A 14,575-nucleotide genomic window follows, 5' to 3' on the forward strand; every position below is an offset into this window, starting at 1 on the left:
ATTTTTCGAGCTGGTCCAAATCCCTCTGCAAGTTTTGAAAATCTTCCTCACTGTCCACTGCACCTCCAATCTTTGTATCATCAGAAAACTTGCTGATCCAATTTACCATATTATCATCCAGATCATTGATATAGATGACAAACAACAATGGACCCAACACCGATCCCTGCGGCACACCACTAGTCACAGGCCTCCACTCAGAGAAGCAATCCTCCACTACCACTCTGGCTTCTTCCATTGATGTGGAGATGCCGGCGTTGGACTGGGGTAAACACAGTAAGAGTTTTAACAACACCAGGTTAAAGTCCAACAGGTTTATTTGGTAGCAAATACCATTAATACTAATGGTATAAATACTAATAAATACTAGCTACCAAATAAACCTGTTGGACTTTAACCTGGTGTTGTTAAAACTCTTACTGCGTTCTTCCATTGAGCCAATGTCTAATCCAATTTTCTAGCTCTCTATGTATACCGAGCGACTGAACCTTCCTGACTAACCTCCCATGTGGGACCTTGTCAAAGGCCTTACTGCAGTCCATGTAGACAACATCCACTGCCTTCCCTTCATCCACTTTCCTGGTAACCTCCTCGAAAAACTCTAATAGATTGGTTAAACATAACCCACCACGCACAAAGCCATGTTGACCATCCCTAATAAGTCCCTGTCTATCCAAATATTTGTAGATCCTATCTCTTAATACTCCTTCCAATAATTTACCAACTACTGACGTCAAACTTACCGGCCTATAATTTCCCGCATTACTTTTTGAGCCTTTTTTAAACAACGGAACAACATGAGCTATCCTCCAATCATCCGGCACCTCACCCGTGGATACCGACATTTTAAATATATCTGCCAGGGCCCCTGCAATTTCAACACTAATCTCCTTCAAGGTCCGAGGGAATACCCTGTCCGGTCCTGGGGATTTATCTACTCTGATTTGCCTCAAGACAGCAAGCACCTCCTCCCCTTTAATCTGTATAGGTTCCATGACCTCCCTACTTGTTTGCCTTATTTCCATAGACTCCATGCTAGTTTCTTTAGTAAATACGGATGCAAAAAACCCATTTAATATCTTCCACATTTCTTTTGATTCCATACATAGCCGTCCACTCTGATCTTCAAGAGAACCAATTTTATCCCTTACTATCCTTTTGCTCTTAATATACCTATAGAAGCTCTTAGGATTATCCTTCACCTTGTCTGCCAAAGCAACCTCATGTCTTCTTTTAGCCCTCCTGATTTCTTTCTTAAGTAGTTTCTTGCACTTTTTATACTCCTCAAGCATCTTATTTGCTCCCTGTTGCCTATACATGTCATACATCTCTCTCTTCTTCTTTATCAGAGTTCCAATATCCATCGAGAACCAAGGTTCCGTATTCTTATTCATTTTGCCTTTAATCCTGACAGGAACATACAAACTCTGCACTCACAAAATTTCTCCTTTGAAGGCCTCCCACTTACCAATCACATCCTTGCCAGAGAACAGCCTGTCCCAATCCACGCTTTTTAGATCCTTTCTCATTTCTTCAAATTTGGCCTTTTCCCAGTTTAGAACCTCAACCCAAGGACCAGATCTATCTTTATCCATGATCAAGTTGAAACTAATGGCGTTATGATCACTGGAACCAAAGTGTTCCCCTCCACACACTTCCGTCACTTGTCCTAACTCGTTTCCTAATAGGAGATCTAATATTGCATCTGTCTAGTTGGTACCTCTATATGTTGATTTAGAAAGTTTTCCTGAACACATTTTACAAACTCTAACCTGTCTAAACCTTTAACAGTATGGGAGTCCCAATCTATATGTGGAAAATTAAAATCCCCTACTGTCACAACTTTATGTTTCCTGCAGTTGTCTGCTATCTCTCTGCAGATTTGCTCCTCCAATTCTCGCTGACTATTGGGTGGTCTATAATACAACCCCATTAATGTGGTCATACCTTTCCTGTTTCTCAGCTCCACCCATATGGCCTTGGTAGACAAGCCCTCTAATCTGTCCTGCCTGAGCACTGCTGTAACATTTTACCTGACTAGCAATGCCACCCCCCCACCCTTCATCCCTCTGCCTCTATCACGTCTGAAACATCGGAACCCTGGATCATTGACCTGCCAGTCCTGCCCCTCCTGTAGCCAAGTTTCACTAATGACTATAATGTCATAATTCCATGTGTCAATCCACGCCCTCAGCTCGTCTGCCTTCCCCACAATACTCCTGGCATTGAAATAGACACACCTCAGAAGATAATTACCACCACACACAACCCTTCTATTTGTGATTTTGCATGAACTATTAACATCATTTATTTTCACCCCCGCTCCACTATCTGCTCTGGCACTCTGGTTCCCATCCCTCTGCAAATCTAGTTTAAACCCTCCCCAATAACACTAGCAAACCTCCCTGCAAGTATATTGGTCCCCTTGTAGTTCAGGTGTAACCCGTCTCTCTTGTACAGGTCCCACCTGCCCCAGAAGAGGTCCCAATGATCTAGAAATCTGAAACCCTGCCCCCTACACCAGTTCCTCAGCCACGTATTCATCCACCCGAGCATCCTACTCTTACCCTCACTGGTACGTGGCACAGGTAGCAATCCTGAGATTACTACCCTCGGGGTCCTGCTTTTTAACTTCCTACCAAGCTCTCTATACTCAGACTTCAGGACCTCCTCACTCTTCCTTCCTACGTCATTGGTACCGATGTGTACCATGACATCTGACTGATCACCCTCCCACTTCAGAATGCTGTGCACGCGATCAGAGACATCCCTGACGCTGGCACCCGGGAGGCAACAAACCATCCGGGAGTCTCTGTCACGACCACAGAACCTCCTGTCTGTACCTCTGACAATCGAGTCCCCTATCACTACCGCTCTTCTCTTCTTCCACCCTCCCTTCTGCGCTGCAGAACCAGACTCAGTGCCAGAGATCCGGCTGCCGCAGCTTGTCCCAGGTAAGGCATCCCCCACAACAGTATCCAAATTGGTATTCCTGTTGTGGAGGGGAATGGCTACAGGGAAACCCTGCTGTGCCTGCCCTTTCCCTTTCCCTCGCTTGACGGTAACCCAATTACCTGTGCTCTGTGCCTTTGGCGTAACTGCCTCCCTGAAGCTACCATCTATAAACTCCTCATTCTCCTGAATGATTCGGAGGTCATCCAGCTCCAGCTCCAGTTCCCTAACGCGGTTTGTTAGGAGCTGCAGCTGGATGCACCTCCTGCAGGTGTCGTTGTCAGGGACACCGGAGGTCTCCCTGACTTCCCACATCATGCAAGAGAAGCATTCCAACATCCTGCCTGGCATTCTTTCTACTCTGAAGAAACAATAACAACTTATCGGAACCTACCCTCGCCTCTGCCTGTTCACGCTGAAGCCTGTTTGAGCCAAAGCCGTCCCACTCTGCTCCCTCTCACTCGCCGCCCGCTCACAATGCTGCTCGCTGGGTAGAGTGGCCTGCTTTTTAAACCTTCCGCGCACGACTGGCTGACGTCAAAAAACTTCCCAGATCTCACTGGGGCCTACTTCCGGTTTTAGACTTCCGGCTGCCTTACAAAAACTCCGAAAAAAGAAAGAAAAAAAATTACGTTATAAATCTCTCTTTCCTACTAGCTTTCCTCTCTTGAATCACCTGACAGGGAACTCTCCCAATGCCCCAGCCAATATCTAGGGGATTTTCACAATAACTAGGGGCGGCACGGTAGCACAGTGGTTAGCACTGCTGCTTCACAGCTCCAGGGTCCCGGGTTCGATTCCCGGCTCGGGTCACTGTCTGTGTGGAGTTTGCACATTCTCCTCGTGTCTGCGTGGGTTTCCTCCGGGTGCTCCAGTTTCCTCCCACAGTCCAAAGGTGTGCGTGTTAGGTTGATTGGCCAGGTTAAAAATTGCCCCTTAGAGTCCTGAGATGCGTAGATTAGCGGGTAAATATGTGGGGATAGGGCCTGGGTGGGATTGTGGTCGGTGCAGACTCGATGGGCCGAATGGCCTCCTTCTGCACTGTAGGGTTTCTATAAAAAAAACTTCATTGCAGTGTTAATGTAAGCCTACCTGTGACACTAATAAATAAACTTAAATATCTATCATTCTGCCCAAGACAAATGCGGGTAGACAACAAATGCTGGCTGTGTTCATATCCCTAAAAAATGGTCTTAGAAATTCACCAACATCACTGAAACATTTGGTCATTGTCACATTGCAGCCTGTGGAATCTTGCTTTGCGCTGAATTAGCTGCTGTATTTCTTGTTTTATAATAGTGATGATTAAAAAGGTGAAAAGTGCTTTGGGTGACTCGTGGACCATAAAAAAAAACGAAAGTCTCTTTCTAGAGCCATGCACAGTGTGAATCATTTTGACAGGTTTCAAAGTGATGTAGTGTGTAAGTATTTGGTCTGATTATATTGCTATGCAGCCAAGTTGCCTCAGCTCTTACTGGCAGTTGTGTTGATCGAGAAACTCTATCCATAGAGTATGGCTTTGATACCAGGCTTATATTAGCACCAAAATGCACCTTACACATCAGCACTGAGTAAACACAATGGGCGGGATTGTTCCGCCCCGCTGCACTTGTCAAGTAGTGCAGCAGGGCGGGAAATAATATGAGTGGCGGAAAATCGGGTTCGTGCACAATGTCCGTGGGGCGTGGGTGTTGACAGATCTCCCAGTATATCGTGCACACTGTGTACACAGTCTATTGATAGATCAGGGCACCTGCTCAATGGCGCCCCCTAGCAGTCTGTAGCTGGCTTCCCGGGATGAATAGGCTCCACCCACTCCCCCTATTGGCGAGAATCAAATTACAGCCTCTGTATTGCACAGAGTAGCGTAAACTCACATAACTTACCTTGCTGTAAAAGCGGGTGAGAAAACCTCCCGTTTCTCACCTGTTCAACACTTAGAATTTCGGAGAAAATTCCGCCCGATATCTAAATCAGAAGTGGACTATCTGTAAATGCGTATTAATCCTTATTGTCAATTTTACTCTCTCGTGTTCTCCGTGTGTCACTCATACTGCTCAGCTGAGATGATCAAGGTCTTCGTCAATACTGACCTTGAGGAGATATGAAGGAGTGTGCAAGGACATCCTCTCTCCGATTGTCCCATCTCCTCTATTGTCATTCATGAAGATGTAGACACATGGTGCAGGACTCCATCAGGTAAAGGGCCCAGTGCTATAGGGCAAGACATCACAGAAAAAGTGACAAGGTCTGCGTAGCAGGACTTCACCAAGAGAAAGTGCCAAGGCTCATAGCGCAGGACACTAAGGGAAAGGTACAAAACTCAATCCAAAAATATGATGAAGAGATCTGGAAGCAGTAATGAGGTGGCACTTTGCTTGATTCAATGCTTCATGACTTTAGTGGAGATGTAAAGAGAAAACAAGTGTAGGATGGAATATCTGAAGAGGAAAATGCAGAGGGGCACTTACCATATTATTATTGATCAAATTAAAAAGAAGAAAAGCAATAACTTCAATAAAAAGAAAATGGAGAGAGAGAGCTATAGGGAGAGAGAGCGACATGGGAATCGTAGCAGGTGGGGGGGTGTGGGGGGGGGGGGGGGGGGCGGGGGGGTGGGCGCGGTCGGTGGACCATGCAAACGTCCATTGACCTCAGGCAGAATTTTCCGGTCTTGGGACGAGGGCAGCCGGAAACTCCCGTCCCCAATCTGTGGCCAATATAACAGCAGATATTTACAAAGGGCAAAATTACTCTGAGTTGTCCTGAGAAGTGCTTAACATGTATTTGTCTTGTCCTCAACTGGGAGCTGAAATGTGTTAAATAGCTGGATAGTTACATACAATAAATTACACCCTCAGTGCCGCTGGTTAATGACACATCGGTAAATACCGAGAATATATTCCACAAGCACAATCAGTGATTCTCTGCCAATGTGAATTATTTTGTTCTTTTCCCACACCAAGTGGTGCACCTGTTTCCATAGCTAGTGATTCCTGGGACAGGTCGCTGGTCTATCACCAGAGGCTTTAGTTTCGAGGTGGGGTGGTGGGGGGGGGGGGGTACTCCACATCAAATGTGTCTGACCAGGAGTCTCTCCCGCTCTTACCACCAGCCATTGGCATGTTTGGAAGGATTTGTCGGTTGACACTCTCAACCTGTTTGACCGCATTATGAACGCACCTTCCTTGGAAATCAAGTCCTGGGGTGGGACTTGAACCCAGGACTTCTGACTCAGAGGCAGGGAATGCTACCCACTGCGTCACAAGACCTTCCTATCAATCAAAAGTTTCCTCAATGAGTCGGGTCACTCTTCACGCAGCATGGTTGTTGACCTAGAATCATAGAATCCTACAGTACAGAAGGAGGCCATTTGGCCCATCGAGTCTGCACCGACCACAATCCCACCCAGGCCCGATCCCCATAACACCATGCATTTACCCTAGCTAGTCCCCCTGACACTATGGGGCAATTTAGCATGGCCAATCCACCTAACCTGCACATCTTTGGACTGTTGGAGAAAACTGGAGCACCCGAAGGGGAGAACGTGCAAACTCCACAGAGACAGTGACCCAAGCCGGGAATCGAACCCAGGTCCCTGGCGCTGTGAGGCAGCAATGCTAACCACTGTGCCACCGTGCCACCCCTTCATTTCTTCATTTCTCCAAGCATTCTCCTGCCAATGTTAAGAGGGGAAATTTGGGACAGTGCCTGTGGAAATTCAGAACCAAAGTTCTTGAAACAAGTTAAATGAAATGAAGAATTTCTGAGCCTCCGTTTTTCGAGGCTTGCTGACATTTCCTGTTGCAACTTGCAATCTCTTTGTGGCGATTGGTTTCTCTTCAAGTATAATGTTAGCAACAGCCAAAGGAAGTCTCAAAATGAACAGAAACCTGTTGACAGAAGCTGCTCCTTCAACAAACAGACAGGACTGTCATTGGTGTACACGTTAAAGATGGAACAAAAACAAAGGGGAAAAGAAATTCCAAGTAAAGGTCTCTCCTCACGGTAAATATCACAACAGCTTCCCTGGCTGATAAACAAGTGGAAAAAAAACTAAAGGGCAACTCCTGATAAGTAACTGGAGTTCCTCAATCACTACTGGAGCCTGTGGGATACCCACACAGTCATGCCTTCTCTATCCCAGCCCAATGCCGATACCAGGGCTAAAAGGGTGGAATTATGGGAACAGGTCATGCATTTCCTTGAATACAGAAAATTAAGCGGTGATATAATTGAGATGTTTAAGACGATTAAAAGATTTGATAGGCTGGAGGGAAAGAAAATATTTTCCCTGTTGGGGGAGAGTCCAGAGCAAGGATTAAGCTAGATCTGGCCCATTCAAGGGTGACATCAGTCAACATTTCTTCACACAACTAGTACACGGAACTAAAAACAGAACTTAAGAAATAGAAGCAGCAAAGTGGCACAGTGGTTAGCACTGCTGTCTCGCAGCGGCAGGGACTCGGGTCCGATTCCCAGCTTGGGTCACTGTCTGTGTGGACGTTCTCCCCATGTCTGCGTGGGTTTCCTCCGGGTGCTCCGGTTTCCTCCCACACTTCAAAGAAGAGACGGTTAAGTGGATTGGCCATGCTAAATTGACCCTTAGTGTCAGGGGGACTAGCTGGGGTAAATGCATGGAGGTTATGGGGATAGGGCCTGGGTGGGATTGTGGTCGATGCAGACTCAATGGACCAAATGGCCTCCTTCTGCACTGTAGGGTTCTATGACTTGATGTTCTATGATCTATGTTCTAAGTGGGAGTCGGCTATTGGCCATTCAAGTCTGAACCTCCATTCAATAAGATCATGGTTGATCTGATTGTGGCCTTAATGCCATCTTGTTGCCTCACACCCGCCACCGCTCCCCCCCACCCTGATAACCCTTGACTCCCTTTGTCAATCAAAAGTCTAATGTGGAACTCTCCCTTCAGAAAGCTGTTGAGGATCCTGGGAGGTGAGGTGGTGGGTTCAATAGAAATGTTGAAGATTGAGATCGATAGCGTTTGTTTGTTAAGGGTTGTAGAACCAAAACCAGGTAACGGAGTTGAGAATAAGTGTAATAAGTCTTCAGAGGCAGAAGTCCCTTCACCAAAATCCCTTTATTTACAATACCAACAGGAGTACACAAAGTGCTAGCAGGCAACCTCCGGGGTGCCAGAGGAATTGATACTCCTGGTTAAATGCAAGGAAAAGACTACCTGATCGGCCCATCAATTAGATCCTTAATCAGGGAGTTCATACTCCAATAGGCCAACTTCAATGGCCTGATTGAAGTCATTGAGAACAATAAGGTTCTCAGCTGCGATTAAATGTGCTCCTGGCGGTTGCATCACCTGACTTGTCTCCACACGCCAGCCATTGTGTGGCCAACGCATCAGTCCTGATGACGTACTGCTTTCTCAATCAGAAAGCAAAATGACCCAACTGGATGATGACTGACTGTCAGTCAAGCAGCCTTTTTTTTCATCCCATTTTCAATATTTTTATATCTGGTGAAGAGAAAATGAATTATGCTGGCACACAAATCTCTAATTGCTTTAATGTACAAGTTGTAAATGAATGTGGAGTGAGCGTGCGGTGCGTGCATTGAAAAGTATAGCAAAAATGAATGTTGATTTTCACAATGTTATTTTTAAAAGTGTCAAAGTCACCAAATTGAAGAATCCCCCCTCTGGAACGAAACGAAACCACTACATCCAAATAATATTTATGATTGTAAAAACACTCAACATCCTGGACGTCAGCCATCTTATCTCTAAGTGCCAATGACTGCTGGGAACCACTTCCCCCACATATCCGTTGCTTGGTAAATGTTATATTCATCAAATGACGTCAGTAATTGAAATTCTAGCTTTCCCTCTTCAAAGTTGGGAAATACTCCATGTGTCCCCAGTCAACACTCAGTCATAGGTTCAGCAATTATACCCTTGCTGAGTTTTCATCGACCCTGGAGTGAAAATAAGTAGCCAGGAGATGGTGTATTAATGTTTACTCTAATAATAACCCAGTGATCTAGACTTGCACCTCCACACGCAGATTGCCAAAGACTGACCCAAATGTGATCCGATTTCACTGTGTTGACTGGTGCATTGGGATTAAGAGCAAACTGAGGTTAGAATTTAGGATATTTTCCTCTCTCCCCACACTGAGCACAGCCATGTTACATCTGCTAAACAGATTGAAACATGTTCACCCTGATCTGGACCCTGTGCATGGGTTAACACACTGGAGATTTATTTATATGTGGGAGACTAAGGTTGCACATCCTTAATGAGAGGCAAACCACTGAGGAATATTGGGCACATACAGAACTCGTGAGTAATAGCAGCATGTCGCAAACAGTTTACTTTACCTCAACCGCAGGTTTCTAACATGTATTCTGGGGATGAAAGGCTTTGATACGCACTGTTGGGTGTTTATGTCTTGCAGCTGATTGTTCTTATGTTGATGCCGATTTCCTGTAAGCCGATTGATCTACCCATGATAAGAAATGTTGCAATTGGTTGTGTGATGTGAACTTGTGAAGCTGGAATTAATCAGGTTGCTGGAGATAGACTGGGAGACAGAGTGATCCATAAAATGGGATACGAAGGCAGGGTGGGGAAGGGGGGGGGGCGAGGGGAGTGACATGCCAGGAATTTTCCTGCCACCAGCCCACCTTGCAAGAGCTCAGCTCAGCCACGTGAACGGCCAATTAAATGTCTCTTCCTGTCTCTACTGTTATTTTACCAATTACTGCCGCTGATGAGTTGTAGCCTTGGATCCTGTCGACTGCAAAGCGGGGTATTGCCAACACCCCCCATCTCCCCACCTGCCCACCCCACCATTTCCCATCGCCTTTGGCCCCATCCGCAAGATCCCTGCGGCCAGCATAAATTTTTGTCCCTTGTTTCAGTTGGCACCACAGTGCCACAAGTAAGCAAGGTGGTACAGTGGTTAGCACTGCTGCCTCACAGCTTCCAGGGAGCCAGGTTCGATCTTGGTTTGGGTCACTATCTGTGTGGAGTTTGCACATTCTCCCTGTGTCTGCGTGGGTTTCCTCCGGGTACTCCGGTTTCCTCCCACAGTCTGAAAGACGTGCAGGTTAGGTGCATTGGCCGTGCTAAATTCTCCCTTAGTATACCCGAACAGGCGCCGGAGTGTGGTGACTAGGGGATTTTCACAGTAACGTCATTGCAGCGTTAATGTAAGCTGACTTGTGACTAAAAAAACACTTTTAAGCTGGTCTTCATCTAAGTCACTCTATCTGCATTGCCAGTCTGGTTAAGATGGGACCTTTTGGAGAGTGAAAGGGGGCAGTGTTACCACGGAGTAATCATTAATTATGACACAATCTCAATATGTGCTGCATTTTGTTAAAAAGTGGACAAATTTCTACTGCACCATCATCATATTCCACAGTAATATCTTTGTGCCCATTACATGCAGTAAATTACAAGTTCATATTGTTACATAGCGAAACACGCCAAACATTTTCTGCACAGCAAGGTTCTACAAACAGAACAGATATGAATGAAGCATGATTATGACAGATAAGGCACAAGAACAGGTAAAGAGGAACAAAATAAAAGCAATTTATTATGGCCAATCACCCTAACCCACACACATTTGGGTTGTGGGAGGAAACCGGAACACCTGGAGGAAACCCACGCAGACAACATGCAAACTCCACACAAACAGTGACCCAGGCTGGGAATTGAACCCAGGTCCCTGGTGCTGTGAGGCTGCAGTGCTAACCACTGTGCCACCATGCCGCCCCAAGTACTGCACTGGAATGTCAGCCGAGGTCATGTTCTCAAGTCTCTGGAGTAGCGTGTGTACCCATAAATCTCCGACTCAGAGTCGAGCATGCTGCCAATGAACAGGATCATTTTGGAACCTGTTCAATGTAAATGTTACTGGTTTTCAGCAATTCCTGTAAACCTCCAATAAACGCACAAACACAGCTAGCTTGATTGTGAGTGACCTGGTGATTATCCTTGCAACATAACGGCGAGACCAGGGATTCCCAGCCGCGTGTTTCCCTAGGTGGCGCGTTGTTTGCTGGTGGCAGGATTCCCTGGTCCCACCGCTTTCAATGGGAATTCCCATTGACGTCACCCCATGCTGATGGGAAAGCCACGGGCTGGGTTGCACTGCCGGAAGGACCGGAGAATCCTGCCGGCTCGAACGGCCGGAGAATTCCAGCCATTCTCTCTCCACAGATGCTGTCCGTCCTGCTGAGATTTTGCAGCATTTTCTGCTTTTTTGTTTCAGATTCCAGCATCCGCAGTAGTTTGCGTTTTAGTACTGGGAGGTAGCCTGTCTCACGGCACTGAATAGAGGGACAGGTGCTTCATGTTTGAAATTATTGACTCACGGAATAGCCAGCTGCATTGCTTAGGAAATGCTGACCCCACTGAAACTCTCAATACGAAGATGGATCAATGCCTCAATGGATAAAGTCGATGGCTAAAGATTTTACAGCAAGCTCTGAATCCCACTGGGGTTAATGTGGGAAAACCTTAACTCGAATCCAAAGCTGTTCTCAGCATTCTGCTGTTTTTGATATTTAGTTTGCCCCCCAGCAATATAACAAAATTTTAAAAGATCTGTCCCCGATCACTTTGGACGCCTGATGTAAGATCCACTCACCAAATGTTAAACGGCACCGAGAGAGAGAGAGAGAGGTTGGAAGTTGATTCAAGGCAAGTGCAGAGTGATGCTGGCATGTCGGAGCAAAGTACGAGTAGGCCATTCATCTGCTCAGCCTGTTCCGTCATTCAGTTAGATCGTGGACAATCCGTATCTAATTTTCATCCATCTGCCTTGGTTCTGCACACCTTAGCACTCCTGCTCAACAAAAATCTATTGATCTTAATTTGGAATTGACCTTAATTTGGAATTCAAATTAGGTTGAATTTAACATTGGTTTCCACAGCTTTTTGTGAGGGAGCTCCAGGTTGTGCATCCTGACAGCTGCCCTGAGTATCTGAGATTAAATTTTGAGTTTACACCTGTAATAGTGTGGCCTTTTAAGGGGGGTGGTGGGGGGGGGGGGGGGGGGAGATTTCTGAGCATCTCGTGAATCCCTACAGTGCAGAAGGAGGCCATTCGGCCCATTGAATCTGCACCAGCTCGCCGACAGAATCATAGCAGGTGGGACATGGCCCATGCAAAGGTCCGTTGATCTCCCACTTAGGTCCCATAACCCCACGTATTTACCCCACTAATCCCCCTGACAAGGGTCAATTTAGTATGGAAAATCAACCTAACCCGCACATCTTTGGAGTGTGGGAGGAAACCTGAGCACCCGGAGGAAACACGTGGAGAAACGGGGAGAATGTGCAAACTCCACACAGTCACCCAAGGCCGGAATTGAACTTGGGTCCCTGGCGTTGTGAGCCAGAGGTATGAACTACTGTGTCACTGTGCTGCCCCAAGGTCGAGGTGGGACTCTCAGTTGGAGTCAGGGGGCGGGGCTTTCCAGCCACACTCGTCCCAAAGCTGGAAAAATCCCGCCCGAGATCAACAGACCTTTGCACGGTTTGTGTCCCACCCGCTATGATGCCTGTGGCGGGTGGGACAGGAAAATTCCACCAGGGAGTTGAGCAGAAAAGTTGCATTGTAACTTGTCTCACCTCATTTTATATATATATGTATATATATTTATATATATATTTCTTTATTTGGCGATAAAGCCTTTGTTGAATCAAAACACAATGAGTCACCCTCCATCTATTACAATGCCTCTTTATGTGGCACTCTGCATTAGAGGAAATAGTTTTTCTCTCAATCTGTCCAATCAGTTCCTTTCAGTTCCAATCAGGGCGGCACGGTGACACAGTGGTTAGCACTGCTGCCTCACAGCGCCAAGGAGCCAGGTTCAATTCCCGGCTTGGGTCGCTGTCGGTGTGGAGTCTGCATGTTCTCCCCGTGTCTGCGTGGGTTTCCTCCGGGTGCTCCGGTTTCCTCCCACACTCCAAAGATGTGTCGGTTAGGTTGATTGGCTATGCTAAATTAACCCTGGTGTCCAGGGGATTACCAGGTTAAAGTCCAACAGGTTTATTTGGTAGCAAAATCCACTAGCTTTCGGAGCGCTGCTCCTTCGTCAGGTAAGTGGGAGTTCTGCTCACAAACAGGGCATATAAAGACACAAACTCAATTTACAAAATGATGGTTGGAATGCGAGTCTTTGCGGGTAATCAAGTCTTAAAGGTACAGACAATGTGAGTGGAGAGAGCGTTTAGCACAGGTTAAAGAGATGTGTATTGTCTCCAGCCGGGACAGTTAGTGAGATTTTGCAAACCCAGGCAAGTCATGGGGGTTACAGATAGTGTGACATGAACCTAAGATCCCGGTTGAGGCGATCCTCATGTGTGTGGAACTTGTCTATCAGTCTCTGCTCAGCTACTCTGCGTTGTCGTGTGTCGTGAAGGCCGCCTTGGAGAACGCTTACCCGAAGATCAGAGGCCGAATGTCCGTGACCGCTGAAGTGCTCCCCCACAGGAAGAGAACACTCTTGCCTGGTGATTGAGATGATGGCATCCGTGCCTCTTCTCCGGAGCCTTCAACATGTCATTGATGAAGACGAACATCTCGCCAAGGCCATCTCCACACCCCCACTTCTTGCCTTCAAACAACCGCACAACCTCAAACAGACCATTGTCCACCACGAACTACCCAGCCTTCAGGAGAACAGTGACCACGGCACCACACAACCCAGCCACAGCAACCTCTGCAAGATGTGCCAGACCATCGTCACGGATGCCATCATCTCACGTGAGAACACCATCTACCAGGTACACGGTACCTACTCTTGCAACTCGGCCAAAGTTGTCTACCTGATACGCTGCAGGAAAGGATGTCCCGAGGCATGGTACATTGGGGAGACCATGCAGACGCTATGACAACAGATGAATGAACACCGCTCGACAATCACCAGACAAGAGTGTTCTCTTCCTATTGGGGAACACTTCAGCGGTCACAGGCATTCGGCCTCTGATCTTTGGGTAAGCGTTCTCCAAGGCGGCCTTCACGACACACGACAACGCAGAGTCACTGAGCAGAAACTGATAGACAAGTTCCGCACACATGAGGACGGCCTCAACCGGTATCATGGGTTCGTGTCACACTATCTGTAACCCCCACGACTTGCCTGGGCTTGCAAAATCTCACTAACTGTCCCGGCTGGAGACATCTCTTTAACCTGTGCTTAACCCTCTCTCCACTCACATTGTCTGTACCTTTAAGACTTGATTACCTGTAAAGACTCGCATTCCAACCATTATTTTGTAAATTGAGTTTGTGTCTTTATATGCTCTGTTTGTGAACAGAACTCCCACTTACCTGACGAAAGAGCAGTGCTCCGAAAGCTCGTGGCTTTTGCTACCAAATAAACCTGTTGGACTTTAACCTGGTGTTGTGAGACTTCTTACTGCGTATACCCCAGTCCAACGCCGGCATCTCCATGTCAGGGGGATTAGCAGGGTAAGTATGAGTGGTGACGGGAATAGGGCTTGGATGGGATTGAGGTCGGTGCAGACTCGATGGGCCGAATGGGCCTCCTTCTGCACAATAGATTCTATGGTACCCGAACAGGCACCAGAGTGTGGCGACTGGGGGATTTTCACAGTAACTTC

The sequence above is a fragment of the Mustelus asterias genome, chromosome 1, assembly GCF_964213995.1.
Source record: "Mustelus asterias chromosome 1, sMusAst1.hap1.1, whole genome shotgun sequence".
Taxonomy (NCBI): Eukaryota; Metazoa; Chordata; class Chondrichthyes; order Carcharhiniformes; family Triakidae; genus Mustelus; species Mustelus asterias.